Source organism: Lissotriton helveticus, chromosome 11 (assembly GCF_964261635.1).
Source record: "Lissotriton helveticus chromosome 11, aLisHel1.1, whole genome shotgun sequence".
Lineage (NCBI taxonomy): Eukaryota > Metazoa > Chordata > Amphibia > Caudata > Salamandridae > Lissotriton > Lissotriton helveticus.
In genome coordinates, this window is record NC_136072.1 from 2,407,039 (window position 1) to 2,417,963 (window position 10,925).

Here is a 10,925-nt window from a genome sequence, read left to right on the forward strand (position 1 = left end):
TTGCCTGCTGGCGCTGCCGCGGCTTTGGGAACCACCCTATCCTTCATCATCGTCGGGACCTGCTGGCGTGGCCGCGGACCGTTTGTAACGACCACCTTCATCGGGACCTGCTGGCTCTGCCGCGGACCGTCGTCTTCCTTCATCCATCTCGGGACCTGCTGGCTCCGCCGCGGCCCGTTCATCTACACCACCGAGCTCGAGGATTGAGAGCTATTTTCCATCTTTTTGGTAACAAGACTGTCCCGCTACCCTTTTCCCAAACAGAGACCAGAATAGAGGGGACCCCTGAGTCCAGACCTCCTTGTACCATTCTACCGTACTTGAAGAATTATCTATAAAGTATCGTTGAACTTTATCATTGTGTGGTGTCCGTCTGTGGGGGGGAAGTTACTTGTCTGTACGATTCACTGGAGACGGCTCTCCCCGGAGACCTCTCCCCGTATCCTCGGCCGACCCTCCCGGTCCGTCTAACAGACGTGTTACTAGGGAGAACTGGGGGCTATGACTTCTGCGCTAGAAGAGGAGACTAAAGTCTGCAGAGTCTGGGCGACATGTACCTAAGGCATATCTGGTATCTGGTGTTTGGAGAACATGTTGATAGAATCCAAAAGTTATCAGGGTAAAGGCTACTTGACACTAAGGCTGGTGCATGCATTATTCTACATGTATTGCGTGTGCGAGGAATATTCTATGAATATTAATACAGTATTTCTCTTACATGGAGACAGAAAGGCTAGACTATAGCTGAAACTGTTGATGCGATTCAGTAGCTTAGGAATGCAGAGAAGGAGGGCTGGACTGATAACTAGAAGCATAACATACTTTTGGCAGACAGGCAGGCAGAGCCAGGCCGGGCCGGGCACTGTGAGGCAGGAAGTAAGCGAAGGGTCAGGGATGCAGGTGGGGGCTGTATCGCTCCTCGGAGAGGGTTCAGGAGACAGGAGCTGAATCTGGTGTCCGGGCCCTTTTGAGGCCTAGAAACGGGGACATTTACTGAATTAACGTGCACACTGTAAAACGTGGCAACATAGGCCTAATACTCGTTGCTTTCACGAGAACTGGAGACTGACATACTAGAGTTGGACACCACTATAATTGCGTCTTTAATCGATCATAGGGGGATACATGCATATCGATCATGCACATATAGCATAGGATGGGGAACACGTAGGCACATACAACATGGCAAAATTTACTTTTCCACAGGGTGAGGGTGAGTGAGGGGGTGAGGGTGAGGGGTTGAGGGTGAGGGTGAGTGAGGGGTTGAGGGTGAGGGGGTGAGGGTGAGGGGTTGAGGGTGAGGGGGTGAGGGTGAGTGAGGGGTTGAGGGTGAGGGGGTGAGGGGTTGAGGGTGAGGGGTTGAGGGTGAGGGGGTGAGGGTGAGGGGGTGAGGGTGAGGGGTTGAGGGTGAGGGGGTGAGGGTGAGGGGGTGAGGGGGTGAGGGTGAGGGGTTGAGGGTGAGGGGTTGAGGGGTTGGGGGTGAGGGTGAGTGAGGGGTTGAGGGTGAGGGGTGAGGGGTTGAGGGTGAGGGGTTGAGGGTGAGGGGTTGAGGGTGAGGGGTTGAGGGTGAGGGGGTGAGGGTGAGGGGTTGAGGGTGAGGGGTTGAGGGTGAGGGGTTGAGGGTGAGTGAGGGGGTGAGGGTGAGGGGGTGAGGGTGAGTGAGGGGTTGAGGGTGAGGGGGTGAGGGGTTGAGGGTGTGAGGGGTTGAGGGTGAGGGGGTGAGGGTGAGTGAGGGGTTGGGGGTGAGGGGGTGAGGGGTGAGGGTGAGGGGGTGAGGGTGAGGGGTTGAGGGTGAGGGGTTGGGGGTGAGGGGTTGGGGGTGAGGGGTTGAGGGTGAGGGGTTGAGGGTGAGTGAGGGTGAGTGAGGGTGAGGGTGAGTGAGGGTGAGGGGTTGAGGGTGAGTGAGGGTGAGGGTAAGGGTGAGTGAGGGTGAGGGGTTGAGGGTGAGTGAGGGTGAGGGTGAGGGGTTGAGGGTGAGTGAGGGTGAGGGTGAGTATGAGGGTGAGGGGTTGAGGGTGGGTGAGGGTGAGGGGTTGAAGGTGGGTGAGGGTGAGTGTGAGGGTGAGGGGTTGAGGGTGGGTGAGGGGTTGAGGGTGAGGGGTTGAGGGTGGGTGAGGGGTTGAGGGTGGGTGAGGGTGAGGGGTTGAGGGTGGGTGAGGGGTTGAGGGGTTGGGGGTGAGTGAGGGTGAGGGGTGAGGGTGAGTGTGAGGGTGAGGGGTTGAGGGTGAGTGAGGGTGAGGGGGTGAGGGGGTGAGGGTGAGTGAGGAGGTGAGGGTGAGGGGTTGAGGGTGGGTGAGGGGTTGAGGGTGAGTGAGGGGTTGAGGGTGAGGGGTTGAGGGTGTGAGGGTGAGGGGTTGAGGGTGAGGGGTTGAGGGTGAGGGGGTGAGGGGTTGAGGGGTTGAGGGTGAGGGGGGAGGGGTTGAGGGTGAGGGGTTGAGGGTGAGGGGTTGAGGGGGAGTGAGGGTGAGTGAGGGTAAGGGGTTGAGGGTGAGGGGTTGAGGGTGAGTGTGAGGGGTTGAGTGTGAGGGGGTGAGGGGGTGAGTGAGGGGGTGAGGGGTTGAGGGTGAGGGGGTGAGGGTGAGTGAGGGGTTGAGGGTGAGGGGTTGAGGGTGAGGGGTTGAGGGTGAGGGGTTGAGGGGTTGAGGGTGAGGGGTTGAGGATGAGTGAGGGTGAGTGAGGGTGAGGGGTTGAGGGTGAGGGTGAGGGGTTGAGGGTGAGGGGGTGAGGGGTTGAGGGTGCGGGGTTGAGGGTGAGGGGGTGAGGGGTTGAGGGTGAGGGGTTGAGGGTGAGGGGTTGAGGGGGTGAGGGGTTGAGGGGTTGAGGGTGCGGGGTTGAGGGTGAGGGGTTGAGGGTGAGGGGTTGAGGGTGAGGGGTTGAGGGTGAGTGAGGGTGAGGGGTTGCGGGTGAGTGTGAGGGTGAGGGGTTGAGGGTGAGTGAGTGTGAGGGTGAGTGAGTGTGAGGGTGAGGGGGGCACAAGTCCTAACAAGGAAGCAAAGCAAACAGCCGGAGAAGAGAGAAAACGGCAGGAATCGAAGTAAAGAGGAGGATGCAAGGAGAGGTACAGAGGGAGTTAGCATAAAAGGAGACACGGCCGGCGGCCGTGAAACTGAAAGTACGGCCGGCCGGCCGTGAATAATTAGGGGATGAGCGCACGCTCAGAAGCTGCCTTGGATGTGGTAATGCGAGGCAGGCAGGCAGGCGGCTGGTGGCATTGTGCACGCGCTTTTTAGGGCTTGCGCTTGCGCAATGACCTAAAAAGCACATGCACTTCAAGAAATCGCCAGTGGAATCGTGCTTGGGTAAACGCTGTTTAAGCCCCTATAGAGCTTCGCCAGCTATGCGCATGCGCACAGCAGGCGAGCCCTAAAACGTTAAGTCTAATATCGTCAGTAGAAGACCTAGTTAACCTCTGCCCTAGATCTATACTATTGAAGATATTATTCCAATGCGCAGAGCCTATTGGGATAATAGGAACTACACTACATGCTCCTGAACCTGCAGCCCCTCCCTCTCAGTCACCTTCGAAGCACCTCTTAACAGGTCATCAAGGGCTAGAGGTGTGAGGGCTGCCATCCCGCTGTGCCTCTCCAATGCTGCTGAGTATCTGAGGAGCTTTGGTGCAGCATCGGAGTGAAGAAGGGAGGTGGGGCGATAGCCACATAAAGCAGACCCCCCAGGATATAGCAAAAAATGCAGCGATTTCTACAAAAATGCCGATTTCGCGGGCATTTTTGTAAAAATCGCGGCATTTTTTAAAAAGTGCCGATTTCGCGGCAAATCGCGATATCCTGGAGGGTCTGCCTAGTGGTAGCTGTAGTGTAGTGTAGTTCCTATTATCCCAATAGGCTCTGCGCATTGGAATAATATCTTCAATAGTATAGACGTAGGACAGAGGTTAACTAGGTCTTCTACTGACGATATTAGACTTAAGTTTTGTGTGCCAGCTAGCTCAGAGTTCACTAGAAACTTTCTCGAATAGGCGAGGAGGAGTTTAACCTCCCTGGATAGACAAGAAGGGATTTAGTTTCTGACAACCATAGAACATGACAACTTTGCTCTCCCTAATCAAGAGTATATCTCCAGAGTCGTGTGAAAACAAAAGACAACTATTTTACTCAGTCAACACGTGCATACTTAGTTCCACCAGATTGTAGAGAAAGAAGAGATGGGCGTGTTCAATAAAAGGTGTTATTTATTGATCAGTCTCTTTTTCTCATACAAGAGAAATGAATCGCTACAGTTGCAATACTTAAGGTTAAGTAAAGTGCATACAGTAAAAGCAGGATTGTAAAATAATACTGTAAAAGCATTGATATGGTTTCTTAGCCATATGATACTTTAAAATGGATAAAAGATATACATACATATATACATTGACTAATCGTACTCAACTGGTGCTTCTAACTATGCCTACCCCGGTGTACCTGACCTAAGCCTAATACGTGGGAGGGAGTAAGTAAGCAGCAGTTTAAGTTAAGTTTGTTTTGCCAAGAATCTGACTCAAGAATTCTCTGTAAGGGGTTAGTCAGTTCAGTACCTGGGATTTAGAAGGCAGGAGGGCTGGTATCTCTGTCTCAGGACTCGATATCCCAGTCACCCGTAAGGGCAAGTTGGAAACGCTGGAAGCTGGATTTCTCGGCAGGAGAAAAGGCAGCGTCTCTCTCAGCGCGTCAAGAGGGAGAGGCAGCGTCCGTGGGCTTCCTGCATCAGCTGGGCTCTCCGGCAAGTAGTCACTGCTCCAAGCTCATCACCACCGTGTCTTTGCTTAGGGCAGCGTCGGTATATTTATACCTGAAAGGTGCCGGGTTTGACGTAAGTATGGACATAAGACGTCAATAAAAGATGTCATTAAGAACTGGTCGTTCTTACATTCTTTACAGGAGTTCTCGAACGAAATCAAAACAATAGCAGCGGGGATTTCCCAGATTTGCTGGAGGCTTGGTTTGTTTAGAGAACTCGGTGTGCTTTCTAGGGGGCTGGAGGAATAGTGCTTGCTCAATGTGACAGCATGCGCTATGACTTAATCTGAAAACGGGTTTCTGTGCCGTTGTATGGACATTAGTGAATAATAACCGGACAAGGGTCAGAAATAGGAGTATTGATTATTTATTTATTTATTTATTTTACAGATTTATAGAGCGCATGGCTGCCCATGGGCGTCCCTAGATAAACATACTACAGTAGAGAGCAGTCTTCAGGCTAAGTCTTGAAGGAATGTAAAGCAGCTTGTTTTACTAGTCTATAATCTCTTGAATGATCAAATGAAAGTACACCACACAAGGTATATATATATATATAAAATATATGTATTTATTGTAAAACACCCCCCCTAGCCTCTTTATGAAGCTAGAGGCAAAAGTACAATACAGTACACGTTTTGCCCTAGGGACCTCACAAACCATATACTAAGAAAGTGGTATAAGTACCGCTGTGAACATATAGACAAGGCCTAGAGCCTGTAGAACCGCTGGAACAACCAGAAACCACCCAACGTAGGGATACAGGAGACCCATGGGGACGCGTGCAGTGTCTAAACACAGCCACGAATCACCATTGACTTCTTTGGAGGAAATTCAAGTTACAAAGTTAAAGTTTAAGGATACTTAGGAGTGAACTACAATGGAACCCTTTCAGACTTAGACACTTCGAGAGTCAAGACCCATGGGAGCACCGGAGTACTCGTGTTACCTCACCCAGGGAAGCCGGGTGCATAGGTGTCTTTTTGTGTCGGATTTCGTTGTCGATTCCACTGGAGAGCTGCAAAGAAGTGCTGCAGGCGACCAGAGGAAAAGTGTCCGGGTGGATCGAAGATCTGAAGAACCTGAAAGCAGAGGGGACAGAGTCTGGGTCACTTGCCAGTGACCAGGAAGGCGATGGGAAGATGCCAACTGATGTCGGGTGATTTCAGGTGCTGGAGATGAAGCTTGACTCTTCAGCCACGAGGACCAGGAGGAGTCGACGACAACCAAGAGCTGGATTCGAGCTGTCCCACGAAGGATGTCGAGTGCTGCAGCGTCGGTATCTGGATTGGACCCAACAAGCCTTGGCAACAGCAACCCATGCAGATGACAAGATTGATACAACAAACCCCAATACGACTGACCAAGGTTCTGCACATCGACTTCCAAGTAAAGGAATATATAAATTGTCCGTGCACACTCATCCGGGCTATTCCGCCAAATACCCCACTGGATACCAGATAACCAAATTCAAGAATGGAGGAACGGTGCACCAGAATGGAGTCAAAAGTTCTCAGGTATAATCCAAATGTATTCTTTATTAAGTGGATACGCAGCAGTCCGACCCCCCATTATGTCAGACCACCATGGGATCTCTGATGGTGCCAGGGAACCACCGTTCCCTGGAAGTGGTGCAGCAGTCCTAAGGCCACAATATGCTCTGCGCTGGTGGTGTTCAATTTCGTTTTTGAATTTTTTGGGGGGGTCCTAGTTTTTAAATTTGAATCCTATGTCGTAAATTGACAGCAATGGGTTAGCATTTAGCTGAAGCCATCCTGTATTTAGAAGTTATCTTATCCGCTTTGTGAAAGCCATTTTGTATTTCTGGCAGCCATTTTGTTTGCCATTTGCTTGCCATGTGCTCTGTCCTCCCTCAGTGTTAACTGCTCTTGAAATCTGCCTAGAGACAAACTATATTCAGCATCTTCCACTTCGCACATGCCCAGAAGGACCTAGCTAGTAGAATGCACCTGCCTCTAGTATAACTGTCAGGCTATTTTTGCTGCTGTACGGAGAAGTAACTCTCCTCCCACTTTGTTGAGCAAGTAGATCTTGTATGCCCAACGTAGTCATTTTGCATGCTTACATGAGCCAGGACTGCCCCTTGCATTTATGCTTACAATGTAACTCTAGGCATATATAAGGCCCCAGCTTTCTGTACTCCTTAGACTGCCTCATTCAGTTGCTAAGGCTTCTGTGTGACGTAGTCTCACTCATTTGAGGTTATTAAAAATGTACTTTTATATTTCAGCTTCTGTGCCAATTTCTTCTTTGTTGGTTAAAAAGGACTAAGTATCAGTGAGACCCCTGAGAAGGATTTTTGATTACTTCAGAATGGCGCTCCAACGTGAGGCTCATCAGAGAAGTGGCTATCTGAGGGAGTGATATTGTCAGGAGACAGAAATCTACTGAGGAGGACACGACAGGATTCTATTAAGGAGGTACTCTGTGCACGGAGATTCCGGGGATTCTCTGTCTCTGCCGCTCGGTATATTTCTGGTCTTCCTGATTTGAATCCTCCACATGATGTCACCCCTGACTGAGAACCTTTTTGGCGTGTGTATAAAAAATACCCAACCGTTAGGTCATTCAGAACTTGGCAGTTAGAATTTTGACAACCATTTGTTTGGTAAGAGTCGTTCTGCTGCTCTTGATGCCTTGGATTGGTAAGGTAGTTTAGCAACGCTTACTGTGGCTTTGGAATTTTGGAATTTATGTTGGCCAACGTTGGATATGTATGGGTTACATATGCAAATTGCAATTTGTGTAGGCAGGTGTAATGAGGAGATTTTTCTGTGTCTGATTTTGTTGAACGGTGCAACGTATGTAAAGTGTACTGTAAGCACTACTTTGATTATAATATTTGCATATTTTGCAATATTTTTGGCATGCCTGTTTCAAGCACACATCGAAAAATGTGTTGCTTTTTGGAGGTACCATAGTGAGATGTGAATTAAATTAGCCTGCTCCCTTGAGGGAATATCTAAATACGTTTAGGTATGAAACCATATTTCTTCCTTGGTGATTCTGTATCCCCATGGAATTCAAATATGTACAAAAATACATACAATGATCCTTTTTCTGTGCAATTTTATGAACGGAGATATGCAGAGCGATTTATTTTGGTGTTCTGCCAGACAAAGCTAGTGAATTGAGTGTATTTTGGCTTCTTGGAAATAAAACAGTCTGTTGGGCTGTTTTTTTCCAGTCTTTTGGTATACTATTGAGTAGCTTTTCTTGTAAATATGACTTACACATTTAAGCCACAGATCAACACTTAGGACAGAAACAAAGGACCGCCCACAGACTGTACTTAAACCAAACCATTTGTAAATACTAGTTGTGTTTAAATGTCTATGTGGTTCGTGGTTTTACATTGCAACTTATGAAAGTAAATAGCGATTGCGCTATTTATGAAATAATGGCTATTAAGCACGCTGTATTATGTGTTTGACCCCTTCTGTATATGTATAAAACGAGCTCAATGCGTGTGTTTGTGGTTTTTCTTCTTGTCTTCAGTCTGTTATGCAAAATGTCATTTAATTAATATTAAATAAAAATCCAGAAATGAACCATATGATATGCTAAATAACTATGTTATTATTAAATTGATAAGCAACTATGCACAAACTGCAAATGCTTAAAAGATAAAATTAGAATTCACATTCAATAGGTCAAAATAGGCCTCAAAAAACGAAATGGGGTGTTTTGTAATAAATAAACAATTATAAAGCATTTTTCTTAGATACATTGTATTAGATATTGACAGGCAAACACATCATCTGAGTGCATTTTTGCTGAACTAAAACACATATTATAGAACATGAATAGAAAAGTCTCCGTTTTAAATAGACTGCCACCATGCTTACGTTTCAACATTGAAAAAAGCTTAGCAACAGCTGTTGTTTTTTTAGGCCACGAAGGATTTTGTCCGTTAAAACACGGGGTGAAACCCTGCATTTCAGATTGCCGTTTTCAAAAGTTACAAAAATCACGTTCATTATTTTGTATAACAGTGAGGATTTCCTTTTCTTAAAGTCTTTTACATAAGCACATTCTTGGTTCTGATGTTAAATAATAACTGTCCTTTTGAAAAAAGTGTTGCAAAAATGTGTCATGTTTCAAGTTAGGCTTCTGTGCTTAGGCTTGTGAATGAATGCAGCTTGCTTTTTATATGTGGAATTATCAAAAATTATTGGTTTTATTAAAAGACAAAATGATTCATTATTAAAATGTATTAAAAAATAAGTGCTTTTAAATTAATTTTTTAATATTTATAAAGCCTAATACTCATACTCTGACTCCTAGCATTACAATTTAATTTAAGTTGTGTTATATCACATATTGAGGATATTTGCATATGAAATATCACTCTGAGCAGGCATAAAAAACTCGTTTTTCTAAGGATTTACATGAGATATGTCTAATGTCCAATCTCTGCAATTTGTAGAGAACATTCTGAGGATGATTAATATGTAAAAAAATGATAGGATATTCATTTTTGAGTGCCCCAAATATCAAAGTCGAAATTGGGCAAAATGTATTAATTTAAAAAAATAACTGTGCATTCAGAGCAGTTTTAAAGTGCCTTAGGCTTCAGTAAATGCATACATTTAGGTATAAAACAAAGAGCTGACCTTTACATTGCTGCAAAAGTATACTGCACGCTGCTTATAATTGAAAATATGTATAAAACCAGCAGAAGTTATTTTCTTAACTCTAAAACTGACAAACAGGAATAGGATTGTATTCGCGCGCACACACAGAATAGCAGCTGGGAAGAGTTAAATGTCAGCTCTATATTTAGAAGCATAGCATGGCTTCCAGAGCAAGGTCTGCGTTTTACCTTTTTTGGGGCAAAAAACAAGCACTTTATGCACTCATGTGATAGAAAATGATATAAATGGTATATGTGAACTTTGATTAACAGATAAGCTTTGCCATATTTATACAGCACTAATGCTTACAAGCTGAGGCAATGAAATGTGTACATTTGCTAAAAGGATTTTTAGCCCTCTCAAAAGTGCTATGTACCTCCTATAACTTTGTTTATGCCTAGTTGCTACAAATACGGGTTGATAGTGTTGACAGAAGTTAAACCTGTTTTAGATTTCCTACTGTCAAACTGGAGGAAGGAGGCTAGCTCCTCTACAAATTAAGGCTAGGTAAAATGTATTTTGCTCTCTCCGTTTCTAAAAATTTTTTTTGCCTGTCTAAATTGTCTGTGAAATAGCAATGAGACATTTAATTGGCTATTCAGTAATACTGTTTTAAACATTGTTAGCAATAATAAAATGAATATATAGGTTTTATTACTGCCCATCCTGTTTGATGAAATTATGACAGGATCAGTAGTCTAGATTGTTGTTCCCTTATTTCGATCTTTAAGGGGAATTAGATGTGGGTAGTTTTGTTCTACAAGTCTAAGGGCATTGCTAGTTTTGTATTACCTAGTCCCTGTAAATAAACTGAGAGTCCTTATTAGAGCTGATGTTGCATAGGTTGGATCATGAAAAGTAGAACGTAGGGAAGATGCCCATGTGATTTTTAGGGGAAAAATGTTTTGAAGAAAATGTTGTTTTATAGATAAGAAGCCTGTTATATTAGCAGTTTTAGATTTTCCTGCTGCTCCTATAACATGAGAGCATGGTTCTAAAATGTACAATGTAGGTGCTTTTTATTAAGAAGAATCATTTGTACTATTGTACTATATTGAAGGAAACTAACAGCTGTGTCAGGTTTTTATATCACCAGGTTCTGCAGGATCTTCCAGAATAAAAGGAAGAGTCATAATAACCTCCAGAACGATGATTTAAGCTGAGTCCTAATTCCCATCAGTGACAGCTACAGATGAAGGGCAGATGTCTTGGACCTACAGTCCCAGCACCCAGAAAGTAGCAAGGCTGGACAGCGATCGCCAGCGCGCCATCAATGGAAACTCCAAAGCATTGTGCTTGCTCCATCAGACGGCGTTGGACATCAGACAAGGAGGAGCTGGTTCCCCGTTTGCCACAGAACCAGAGTTTCAGTGCAAAAGAGCGAAAGAGAATGATCCCTGTTGTTGATGGCAGGGCTGGTTTGAGGCTTCAGTTTTCTACCTGTCATGGGCTGGTAATCTCTGATAGCGCGCGGTCCCTTGAGCCCCTTGGCCTGAGTTTTGGCCACCCCCCTTTTCTTTGCTCCAAC